Source organism: Phodopus roborovskii, unplaced genomic scaffold (genome assembly GCF_943737965.1).
Source record: "Phodopus roborovskii unplaced genomic scaffold, PHOROB, whole genome shotgun sequence".
Lineage (NCBI taxonomy): Eukaryota > Metazoa > Chordata > Mammalia > Rodentia > Cricetidae > Phodopus > Phodopus roborovskii.
The window spans coordinates 15,100,032-15,112,686 of record NW_026126511.1 but is presented as its reverse complement, the minus strand read 5'-3'; the positions used below and the strand labels follow the sequence as shown (position 1 = coordinate 15,112,686).

At 42.6% G+C, this 12,655-nt stretch overlaps 1 non-coding gene across 1 annotated transcript; it reads left to right on the top strand.

Moving 5' to 3' along the window:
• Positions 1–1,997: 1,997 nt before the first annotated feature.
• On the top strand, positions 1,998–2,103 carry LOC127230538 (U6 spliceosomal RNA). Its single transcript, XR_007835187.1, has one exon. It is a non-coding gene; the product is annotated as a U6 spliceosomal RNA (small nuclear RNA).
• The last annotated feature ends 10,552 nt before the right edge of the window (positions 2,104–12,655 follow it).

Sequence of the window (12,655 nt, the reverse complement as noted above, 5' to 3'; positions counted from 1 at the left end):
TTTTAGCTGATGTGCTCTACATTGTAACAGGAGTCAGGTCACTTTCATATATGAAATCATATAACCCAGATAAAATGTTTGAAACAGAAGACAGGAAGAGATGCTGTGAACCCCATGACTATTCCTGCTGAGGACTAGAGAGGAATTCAGGCCGCCATCTAGAAAGAACTCAGGCTCTACCTGGCAAATTCCCAGAACTGAGTCAACAAAGCTGTGAATCTGGGGAGACAAAGCGGGCAGGGGTTCACAAAACACAGAATTTGAGACAGAACCCTAGAGGTTTGCAAAATCTCCTGAGTGTTGATCGATGCACGTGGGTGATGAAGCTACCCACAGTTAATTAAGGACCACCTAAGAAGATTACAACAGAGCACCGTGACCTTACATTGTATTAGAAATCCTTCCCATGTCTGCTAGCCTAACTTGATGATAGGCAGATTGCTCAGAGGTATTTGTCTTTGTGGTAGCAACAGTTAGCAACTAGTTTCCCACTAAGCAAAGTTCCGAATGACCAGAAAATATCAAAATCCTGACCTGAAAGAAGCAGCTGCATCCCGGCGCAAAGTTCAAGAGTATTTGGCCTTTATGGGGACACAAATATCCAGCATCCAATGAAGTAAAATTCATAGAACACGGTGTTCATTCAAGGCATGCAAGGTGTGCAAATTGAGGAAAATATCACCTTTGAAGAAGAGAAAAAATTCCATGAATGCAAAACAACGCAGAACTCACACAAATATTAGAACAGACAAGGCTATTGATAAATTTTGTTGTGGTATTTTACATGTTCAAAACATAAAACAGTGCCAAGGAATATTCTAAATTTGAAAGTCAGGAGATGAAGACAATGTTTTAGGTAACATACACTGGATTGAATTAATGGAAAATTAGACATTGAAGAAACCACATCAAGTGCAGAGAGGATATAGAATAGAAAGTTGTACATTGTTGTTTAGAATATAAAAGGGTGAGATGATTTTGGAATAGTTTGTCAGTTTCTAAGAACATATATGCTTCTCATATAATCTAGCCACTCACCTTCTATGTATTGATCTAAGGAAAATGGCATTCATGCAAAGACTTACACATAAGTGTTCACATCAGCATCGCTTGTGACAGTTTGTTTGGTTTGAATCTGAGGTGTCCATGATAAGGTCATGTTTTAAAATGTGCACTCCCAGCTGGTGATGCCACACTGAGAGGCTGTGGAGCCTCAGGAGGGATGCCTAAGCTGGCTTTTGAAGGTCTCATGCCTTTTTCTCTTCCGCCATGCTGAGAAGAGCTGCTGGCACTTGCCCCCACTGCCTTGAACCAAGCTGCCTTCTTCGCCACAACAGATGATTTTTGAAAGCTTTTTGAAACCAGAAACCAAAGAAACCTTTCCTTCTTCAGTGATTTTGTTAAATATTTAAGTCACTGTCAAGCAACATTACTTATACACGTGGAAAGCATCCAAATGTTCTTCCGTGAATGCATAGACTGGCAAGTTGTGGTAGTCCCCAGTAGTCACTCTATAGGACTGGTTCCAGAACCATCCAAAGATAACTGTGAGGATGCCTCTGTACTTCACATAACTTGGCATGGTATTTGCACATAACCTATGCATGTCCTAGAGCACACTTTAAATCATCTTTAGATTACTTATGATACTGAATGCAATATAAATGCTGTGTATATAGCTTTAATGTTTTATTGTTCAGAGAATGACAAGAAAAAGTCTGTCATACCCAGTAAAGACAACAGTTTTAAAATATTTTTGATTTCCAGTTGATTGACTCTGACACAACACAGGTGGATAGGCAGATCCAAAAGAACATTTACAAAACAGAATTGCATTCAACAAAGAATAGAAATAAACTATTCAGAAACACCAAGCATTTGATGGATTTTACAATGAGAAACAAAGCAACGGTAGAAACAATCCAGGTGCTATGAATCCATGTAGTAAATATATACTTCTTGGAGTCTACCTTTTTTAACTTTTGAAAACACTAGCTGTGCTGACTTCTGCAGCATATACACTAATATTGCAACTGTACAGAGAAGGTGAGTATGGCCCCTGTAGAAGATGACATGCAAATTAATGAATTGTTCTATAGTTTTGTAAAACAAAACTGTACAATGAAGTGTACTAGCAGAAACCACTTCTGTGGTTGCCGTCCACCTCTGTGATATTTGCCTCTTGTTTAATTTTCTGCTTTTGGGTCCTTACTAATGATGGTCATGCCCCTTTTCATTTGTAGAAATGGTTGGAGCCTGGCCTACACCCACTCTCTATGCTCTTTCTCTTTAAGATTTGAATATTGTCTGGATGGATGGATGGATGGATGTCGGAGAGCATGCCCCACTCCTTGTCAGGGTGAGCTGCTTCTGCTCCTCACTGGCGGAATAGTGGGCCCTGCACCTCAGGAAGGTAACTTAAGAGAGATAACCCTGGCGGTGTGGGTGCAGGGGAGCTGGCCCTGATGGTACTGGAGAGCTGGTTTCGGTCCTTGCCAGCTGCCATAGATAGGAGAGTTGGTCCTGTCCCTTGCCTGGGCAAAGCAGGAGATCTGGCCCCGCTGGCACATGGGCAGGAGCTGAGCAACTCAGCCACCCCCTAGGCTGAGATGTAGGGCTATGAGGCAGCCTACCCCAACACCCACCAAATCTATGGACTGCTATGGCGTATGAAGAGGCCAGTTCTGCAGACCCAACACAGGCCAAGAGCAGGGCATCTGAGAGGAGTCCCAGTGAGGACACAGTATTGATAGCGTAGCAGAAACCAGAGACCTTGAACCGGACAGTGACTCATTGCAATGAACATCTGCAAAAGAAGCTGTGCAAGTAAAGCTGCTTAGGCAAAAAGGCGCTCTGTGTGACACACGGTGACACAACACAGCTACCGTGGTGAGATTTTTTTTCTTTTTTCTTTTATAGATCAATCCCGGTTCTCTCTCCCTCCCTCTCTTCCTCCCTCTTTCCTTCTCTCTTTTCTTCCCTCCTTCCCTCACATCCCCTCCCCCAACCACCCTCCCCTCCCACCCACCCCCCACTCCAATTCTATATGTAGGGCAATGCCATCCAGTTGGGGTCATGTAAATCTGTCAAGTCATTTGGAGTAGGGCCTAGGCCTTCCCTCCTGCCTCTATGTTAATGGAGTATCCCTCCATGGGGAATGTGCTCCCAAAGTCCCTTTGTGCACCAGGGATACATCCTGGTTCCACTGTCAGAGGTCCCTTAGACTGCCCAGGCCTTCTAACTGAGACCCATGTTCAGGGGGTCTGAGTCAGTCCCATGCTGGATTCCCAGCTATCAGTCTGGGGGGGGGTCTATGAGCTCCCTCTTCTTTTTAATATTTTTATTTTTTAAATGTTTTGTTTTCTTTTAGGTGGCAGTTGCAAGGACAGAAGGCAGATATGGAGGGATGGGTTGAGGACTGGGATTGGAGTGCATGATGTGAAATTTACAAAGACTCAGTAAGTAAAACAATAAACATTTGTATATTGTTGACAATGGCAAGCCCAAACTTTACATAAGCTTCTAGAGTTTTAGGGATTTTTGAATGCTTGAACATTTTGTATTATATAGGGTATGTTCAATATGTACAGCCATTTTAAAATCATTTATACTATTAAATGTTTGAATGTCATTAAGAACTCTACATGCTTTGCTTACGGGAATGAAAGACCAATAGAAAGCAAGTAGAAGTAAGATTGGTTTCAGTGTATGCATGGAAATAAATATAATTTTTAAAATTAAAATAATATTACGTAATGATTATCAAATATGGCTTTGTTTAAAATGTATCAGGCAGACCATTAAAACTACCTAGTAGTATCTGAGCCCTAAAGCCTACTAAAAGACCCCAAATCTTTGGAGGTTGGGGGTCTTTGATGGTACTTAAAATAGTTTTCCCTATGTGATCCAAGTTGCTATCTGTTATAATAACTGTACATACAGCTGTAAGATCATGCGTAGAAAGACTTTTCCTTGTCATTTTTAAGATGAATGGCCCTGGGTAAGGTATCAAAAAGCAATACTCATTTGTGCTGACTGAACATTGAAGTTATCTGATCCTAGTGCCTGGGTCTGACCTGCTTTAATTCCTATTTAGTTGGCACAGAGCAGCTGAGGTGCAGAGCTATATTTAAGCAATATATCAAATTTTCCAACGTGCAGGGGATAGGAATGCAGGGGATAGGAATGCAGAGTTGCACCCACACCTTACTAGCAACACAAGGGAGAGGAGGGCATCCCCCCTCCAATGCAGCACTGGGGAGAGCGGGTCCCTGCACCTAGCCTGAGCCGCAGGACAGCAGACGGTGTTGACAGGGACGTGGGTAAGCTGTCCCTGAGAGCAGGACAGAGAGAGCTAGTCCTGACCCACCTTGTCTAAGGCCACAGTGTGGGTGAGGGAAGGTGCCCCAACCCCTGCCCCTTCCCAACCGTGGCAGGCTGGGAAAGCCAACCGGGCCCCTCACCAACTGCAGAGCTTGGGAGAGTGCGCCTTGCACCGCACCTGGGCATCAGAGTAGTCCTGACCCAGTGAGCAAGGGCACAAGTGTAACACAAATACAAAGCCAGAGACAGATAACGGGGTTCAAGCTGGAGATCACAGAAGCAAAGCAGGCAAGCTACCAGAGAGCTCCTACCCCTACCAGGGCTGGGGTGATCCTGGCCTCAGTGTGGCTGGAGACTATTGCCACGGTGCAGCAGGAGACTCTGAGCTCCGGTCTTCTAGACCTTCCTAGTGCTGGGATTAAAGGTGTGTCCCAGCACCGCCTGGCCTCCATGGCTGTGGCTAGCTTTGCATTCTGATCTCCAGGCAAGCTTTATTAGATCAGAAGCAATGTATCACCACACCCAAGTGAGCCTGCCATGAGGGGGAGAGCTGGCCCACACCCCTTGTCTAATGTGGTAAGGTTGCTAGAAAAATGCCCTCTCCTCTTGCCCTTCTGCCACATGTGGGGGACGAAAGAGCTGCTCCTGACCCTCACCAGATGCAGCACTCAGGAGAGCGGGCGCGCTGCAGCTGGCCTGGGCAGCCCAGTAGAGCTGACTTCGCTGACAGGGCGCAGGTGAGCTAACACAGAACAACAGCATGAGCGATCTGGTCCCTACCCTCATCTGCCACATGACAGTGTGAGCAAGGGAGCCATGCCCTCCCTGCCCCTCCAGCCCTAGCCACCTGTAGCAGGTGGGAGAGCGAGCCCCCGGGGCACGTGAGCGGCCCCTCACCAGCTCCAGTACTCAAAATATCAGACCCTGTGGCCCTCCTCGGCAGCATAGCCGTGTTGATCATGCCTGCCGGGGCTCAGGGGAGCCTGCCCTGAGGACTTGACAGTGATAGAGCTGGCCATGCACCCCTTGTCCGCCATGTAGTAGTGAGGGCACGGGAAAGATGCCCTGCCTTTTGTTCACTGAGACCTATGGCAGGAAAGAGAGCTGATCCTTCCTCTCGCCAGATGCAGCACTCAGGAGGACATGGGAGAAGGAGATCCAGCCCTGGCCCTTGCTGCTTACGACATAGGGTGAGCTAGCCAGGGTGGTGCTGGTGTTGGGGATGAGGGAGAGCTGGTGGGCTGACCAATCCAGCAACTACCCAGACCCAGCACCAGGGCTATGAGTTGGCCCATCCCATCATCCACCCCCATCTATGGAGCACGTGGAGGGGCCAGACCCGCCGACCCAAAGTTTCAGGATCTCCATGTCACAGGACAACAACAGGATATCTAAGAGGAATCTCAGTGAGAGCTGAGAATCTATAGTGTAGCAAAAAATCCAGAAGCCGCGAAGTAGACCAATGCCTCGCTGAAATGAACACTTACAATTAACGACACTTGAATTACCAGGTGCACTGTGTGACTCACATTGTCACACTACAGCTTCCATGACAAGATGTTTTCTTGTCTTGGCTTCCTTCATTTATTTTCTCTTACATTTTGTTTGGTTTTATCCTGGGGGAGGAATTGTAAAGGTAGAGGGTGGGTGGAGAGGGATGGGGAGATGAGTGGGATGGAGATGCATGATGGGAAGCCCACAAAGAATCAATACAAAAGTTAAAATGAAAAACAATCAGATTTACTCTGTTTGAAGAAGTCCAAACTATTGAAGGACCGTGTAATGGGATATCGTCTTAAAACGAAAAGGGCTAAGGTGAAAGGAGACATTGCCAGTGTCTCAGAATTAACCCTATTCCTTTTAAAGAAGACCTTTATCTTATAAGAAAAGCACTGGCTTCAGATACCATGGATGTGGAGGCCAAGGGGTCTCAAATGGGATTGTGATATCTCACTTTTGTTCAGGAACTTATTGAAATGGGCTGGTTGATGGGGGGGGGGGAAGCTCATTGAAAAAGTAAGGCTTCCCGCTGGTAAATGATGTTAGTTTGGATGGTGAATGTGATCTTCTTCTATAGCAAAATAAGGGTCACCAAAATGAAGATGATGATCTGTGTCTCAGAGGCACCCAATTTGAGTACGTAAACATAAGCTTGCGCCAAGTCTCCCTGGGACTGACTCAGGTTGGCTAAGGTCAAGCACTAATATAAATAGACACATGCTTTTAGTCAGGCTGTTATCATTTATGAGGCAGACCTTCACTACTACCTAATAAATAAGTTCCTGCTCTTCCGATCCCATCCACCTCTCTGGTCAAGACCACTCTGTCACTCTGGAGAGTGCACATAAGCTTTTAGTCTTATCAAGTAAACTCTCCACCTTGACATGCAAACCTAACCAACCTGCAACTCTTTCATCAAACCATACCGCTTTGTAGGATGCTGTGCTCTAGCTTACCTCACCTGCATCTTTACGAGCATTTCCCCTTTGTACCTAGGGAGCCATGTAGAGTCTCTCGAGCCCTTACTTTGCTCTGTCAGAATTGTCACATTTATGTTGCTGTGACAAACACTATGGCTAGCAGCAGCAACTTGGCGCTATCACAATGGGGTTTAGATGTCAACATAGGAATTTTTGTGGGATGCAAGCAGGAATGTCCACAGCAGGAATGATATTTTTATATGCAAGTGACTAATGAGAAAATTAAGGTTCAGAGATATATTAAATAATTAGGATGAGGGCACACAGCTAGTAAGTAGAAGGACTGAAGTTAATATACCTGGATTTGATGATAAAACCCAGGATTTCCCCCAGAGCACATTATACACTGAAAATGTTCCCTAATAGAGCACCATGACCAGTTCTCTTGGATGCCATTAGTTTAGTACTGTTCTGATAAAGTCACTATAATTGTGATCGTGTTAACCATTATAGTTGTGACATTTATTTCAGTCTTCTAGTTTTCCAGTGACATTAATTAGAATTTCCAAAGTGTTTTTATGGATTAAGGATGATTTTTATGTTGCTATAATTTTTTGAAGATATATTTTTATTTTTTATTTGTATGTTTTAATGTGTACCACACATGTGCCTAGTGACTGTGGAGGACAGACGTGGGAGTTGGAGCCCCTGAAACTGGAGTATGGAAAGCCGTAAGCTGCCATACTCATGCTGGGGACTTAACCTGGGTCCTATACCAGAGCAGCACGTGCTCTTAACCACTGGGCCATCACTCGAGCCCCTATCATGTACATTTAAGTTTTATATATTGGCATCTGTCTTAGGGAGAGGCCCTACTCCATTTTCCTTTACATATTGGCATCTGTATCAAGGAGAGGTACTATTCTATTTCCCTTCACAGAGCTTGGTAAACATTTTGCAGCAAATATATGTCCATTATCTTAAAAGCAGTCTGTTCTCAATAAATATAAGGCTACTTCTCAAATCCAGTAAAATGTAATTAGTAATCCACTAGTGTTCTGCGAGCACAGTGTATCTAAATAATGAGGGGTAGAGTTGGTAATTCACTAGTGTTCTTTGAGCACAGTGTATCTAAATGATGAGGGGTAGAGCTGGTAACCCACTAATGATGCAGCTAGCTCTCCAAGGACTTCACCATTATTCCAATTTTCTCAGTGTCCCCTGAAGATGACATTACTTTCAGACAGCAATTTTAAAAACATGGTGCCCACATTCCACATTCTTGGGAAGTGGGGTGGGTGGTTTTTGTTGTTGGTAGATTATAGATGTTTGGGGGTTGGTTGTGAGTTGTTATTGGTCATGTCAGAGAGAAAAATAAGCAAAGGAGATTAGATTAAGGGACTTCGTCCTTCCTTCCTTTCTTCCTTCTTCTTTCATTCCTTCTTTTCTTTCTTCCTTTCTTTTTCTTCCCTCTATCCTTTTTTTATCCACTATCTAGTCTTGGGGTAAAGGGAAATAAGGGATGAAAAGAATAAGGGGGGATATAGGATTGATAGTATGAAAGATTAGATTATTGAATCTACTTAAACTAAAAAGCAACTACTGGTCTTAAATACTTACATTGGTATGGATTTTTGAATACTGATACAAATTTAAGGTTATTTTTGTTACTCTATACTGTATATGTTTCTACTGTTGCTTAAGACATAGTATCTGAGCAGTTCATTAAAAATGTAATGTAAAGTTTTAGTTCTCAAAAGCTACTATTACAAACTGTTTAGGATAATTAAGAAGATGATGGGCATCAAAGAGCCTCTATGTGGAGTTTATTTTAAATGTGGCAAAGTTAGCAACTGGACAAGAAATTTTCCTTGCATCAACTTCTGACAGTTCAAATTGGACAAGCAGCACACAAAAGAATCAAATGTTGAACTTTGCCAAGACAAGGTAGCCTAGTCCTTCAAAAATCCTGCTTCACAGAAAAGTTTGTCTGATATTCCGGGCCTGTAGACCACAGATGGATGCTCCAACATTACAGAAGAACCTTGGATGACTGTCCAGGAAGCCAGCTGTCTCAGTCATTTTTATAGTTTTGGAAGTGGATTCTTCTACATTTCCTGTTTACTCCAGTAATATTTTGTGCTTCTCAGTTCTCTGATGGGGTTGAAGACTAGATAGTTACAGTTTAACAGTTTTCCTCATAACCAAATTCATAAAAGAAACTCAAAAAAGAGATGCAAATTTTATAAAGTTTTAAATTCAAAAAAGATATTTTGGTTGGTAATATAAGTTATGGTAGAAAGAAATTTAGATACAAAACTTTGGACTCACCAAGATAGCATCAATCAACAGAGCACTCTCTCCAAAGTTGCCAAATACAAATGGACCAGATGTTGTGAAATTAACCTTACCTGATAATTGTTCTTATTGTATATAGTTTATTGATGCTAGAGAAACAACCTTTAACTGGGTAAAAGGGAGAGATGTTGGGATAATTTTTTTGTACAATATGTGAAGATGTGTCTGTCCTTCTTTGCCTGTCTAATGTACCTTCTGATTGGTTTGGCCAACAGGTAGGTATAAGAGGCTAGTCAGGACATCTGAGGAGAGATATGGACTCTGGGAAAGAATCAGACTCATGGGGGAGTTCTTCAGTCATACCTGGAGGGAGCAGAATGTATGGTTCTGAGGAGCGGTAACAAAGCCAGACAGAACACAGATTAAAATAAATGGGTTGATTTAAGCTTTAAGAAATAGCTGGGGACTAATCTAAGCTAAGGCCAGGCTTTCACAGTTAATAAGAAGTCCATAGAAAAACCCTGTTACACCTGGCTCTTGCTAGGACTGGGGAGATTTGAGAAGAACACTGTGGAGGAGCTCAGGACTCAGCTTTTGGTGTGTGAAGGAAAGGTGTCCAAGTGGGCTGTGGAATCATGTTCAGATTTGGGGAAAGATAGATCTCTCCTAGTGACACATATTTGGGCACACAACAAGGAGGTGATATTCAAAGCCAGGAGAGTCAGGAAGCTCTTCATGGCATGCCAGATCCTGGGGAAAGATGGATAAGATAGAGGCAGAGTCTTCCAGCCCTCACTCTTCATCATGGGTTCAGGAAGATGATTCATTTGATTTCATACTTTTTATTTGTTTTTTTTCCAGTCTCTGGCTTCAGTGTTAGATAACAGTATTCATTTATCTACGGAACTCTGCACCTCATCAACACCAGGATAAAGAAATGATTGTAAGTCCATGTGCCCGCTTGTGGATTCTGAAGATCCTTCTAAACTGAGTAAGACAAGTGTATGTTTAGTGGAGCAAAGAACTTCATTTGCTATGATTTTAATGCAAAGTTTTCAAATGAGCAGAACCTGGGAGTAAAAACGGTTCTGCCACACCATGCTTTCTGTGGCTTTGAAATTGGTTTCTTGTCTCTTTCAATGATAGGCACCCTAATTTCAAGTTTTACTTAGAAATGGGAAATGGTAGCTGTATACAACTTAAAGGTTTGCCTATTCTTGTCTGTTAAAATGTATTCTTCCAGGAATCTGAAATTTTTAATCATTTCCATTTCACTCTTAAATGATAGTGGCAGGACAAATGTAAAGTAAAAGCAAGAGGTTCAAATTTCCCCTTTGAAACCTGGGAAGTGACTTGTCTTTTTTTTTCTCCAAACCTGTGTTTTAGAAAACTTATTTACACTGTTTCTTTTTTTAAATATATACATCACATCGGTATAAAGACCAGATTTGCTCTTTTCCATTTTTATGAGCCAGCAGTGACTTTTCCAAGAACCAAGAACCATGCTTTTGGAGTGTTAACACTGAGGGAGAGCTTTTCAGTTCCTGCATGAGAACACAGGCTGGAGAGTTGGGGGTGAGAAGGGGGAGGAGAAGCTGACTTTTCTTTTTCTCTGAATAAGGCTAACTGCTAACTAGCCCTTCTGTCACACTAAGAGGTCTTCATTTCTTTGAAAACACTTAGAGATTACCTGTGATATTCATTTCTTTCACTGTTGCCTTAGTGAATGGATGGGAAAACTGTGTTTGTGACTAACATCCCCCAACATTACTTTCTGATAGTTAAAGTGAATTCTAAGTTATTGCCAGACTTTGGTCTTTTTAAAGCCCCTTTCAAACATTCAAGACTGTTTTATTTGGATATGAGGTACCTCCTGCTACATCCCAAAGGTGCTCCTGTGTGTGTGTGTGTGTGTGTGTGTGTGTGTGTGTGTGTGTGTGTGTGTGTGTGGTGTGTGACTTGTTCCTAGGACAGTCATGTTCAGAGAGGGGGATTTGGAAACTGATGGGATTATGGGGTCTCTGACCTTATTAGTGGAGGGTTCCCTTGGTAGGTTCTGTCTATGATGGTGTTGTGAGGTAATGGGAAACAGGAGGATCCTCATTGTAGGGAATATGCTACTGAGGCGGTGCCTGTGAAAGAGAAATTGTCCTGGGTTTTTTCCCGTTACTCCTCTCTGCTTCCTGTCTGCGAAGAGGTTGGCAGTTTATCCTACTACATCTTTCCACAATAACATTCTCCTTCAGTTTGTGCCCCAAAGAATGAACTTGGATTGAAATCTTTGAAATCTGTCCTTTCTTAAGTTGATTCCTCACAACAATAAACAATACAATGGCTGAGTCATTTTGGTTAGATCTTATATAACCAGTGAACCTTTTCTTTCCAATGTAGAACTGGCATTTAGAGACTGGGCCCTTTCTCTCTTAGAGATAATTCCACTCAATCACTGCACTTGTAACAATTAGTTGTCAGTTCTAAAATGTTATGTCCACTTTCTAAATTTAAACTCTAAAAAGAAAATTAGGGTTCTATTAAATGTGTTTTGTTGGTGTATATATATTAGCTTTCTAGTCACATAATAAGCTATCATGAGCTGGCTTAAAGATCAGAAATTGAGTTTGCCACATTGGTGCATGGATGCCACTTCCCCATGTCTTTACAGTCTTCCCTGCATACCACCTCTCCAAACCTCTCCTTATTACCAGGACTCTGGTCTCAATCAGGCCTGGACCCACTTGACTGTCTTGTTTTGGTTCAATTGCTCTTTCAAAGACTCTGTCTCCAAAACACAGTTACATTCCAATGCACTATTGGTTAAGGCTTCAACATACATGGTTTTGCCAAATACATCTCAGCTGACAGCAATGCACACAGGTAAGCTGCCATTGAAATACAGGCAAGGGAAGTTTTTAATCAGTGTCCTGGACTGAGCAGGATGGTCCTCATTTAACGCCCAGTCTTCTACTTACCTGATCATGCGTCTCTCAAAGGATGCCTTCTACTTTGTTTGCTTGCTTCTGAGAACTCAGGATTGTGTTAGAATAATAGTGCATGCTGCTGATGTTTTCCTTCAAAGGAAAAGTAAAGCAGGCATATTATGGGAAATAAATTGTCTTAAAGTGTACCCAGGTAACTGAAAACACATTCAAAGATTTTTTTTACTGCAGTCTTAAGTTAGCCTCATAAGGTTTTTCCTAAATACGACAGAATAAAATATCTGCATTGGAAGCTCCTCCCTAAATCACATGCATGCGAAGCCCCCAAATAGTACTTATGGCCCTAATTAAAACTCAATTCTCTTGGTGTTCACTTCCATACGTATGGGGGAGGATGTAACAGATGCACACATCTCCCAGCCTCTGCATATACTTGCATTCATTAGGAAAACAGTGCTTTCCCCCAAGAAAGAAATGACTTGCCACTGGCCCCAAGCCTCGCGAAAGGAGGAGGTGGGTAAAGAAATGTTGAAAGGTGGACGTATTTTCTCCTTAGACATTATATTTGTCTCCTTCTATTAGATTTATTTTTGGCACAGAGAAGAGCACATCCATATGGGAACACTTTAAAATTGCTTGTGAAGAGCAGGCACATTTCCAAGAGGAAATGTAACCATG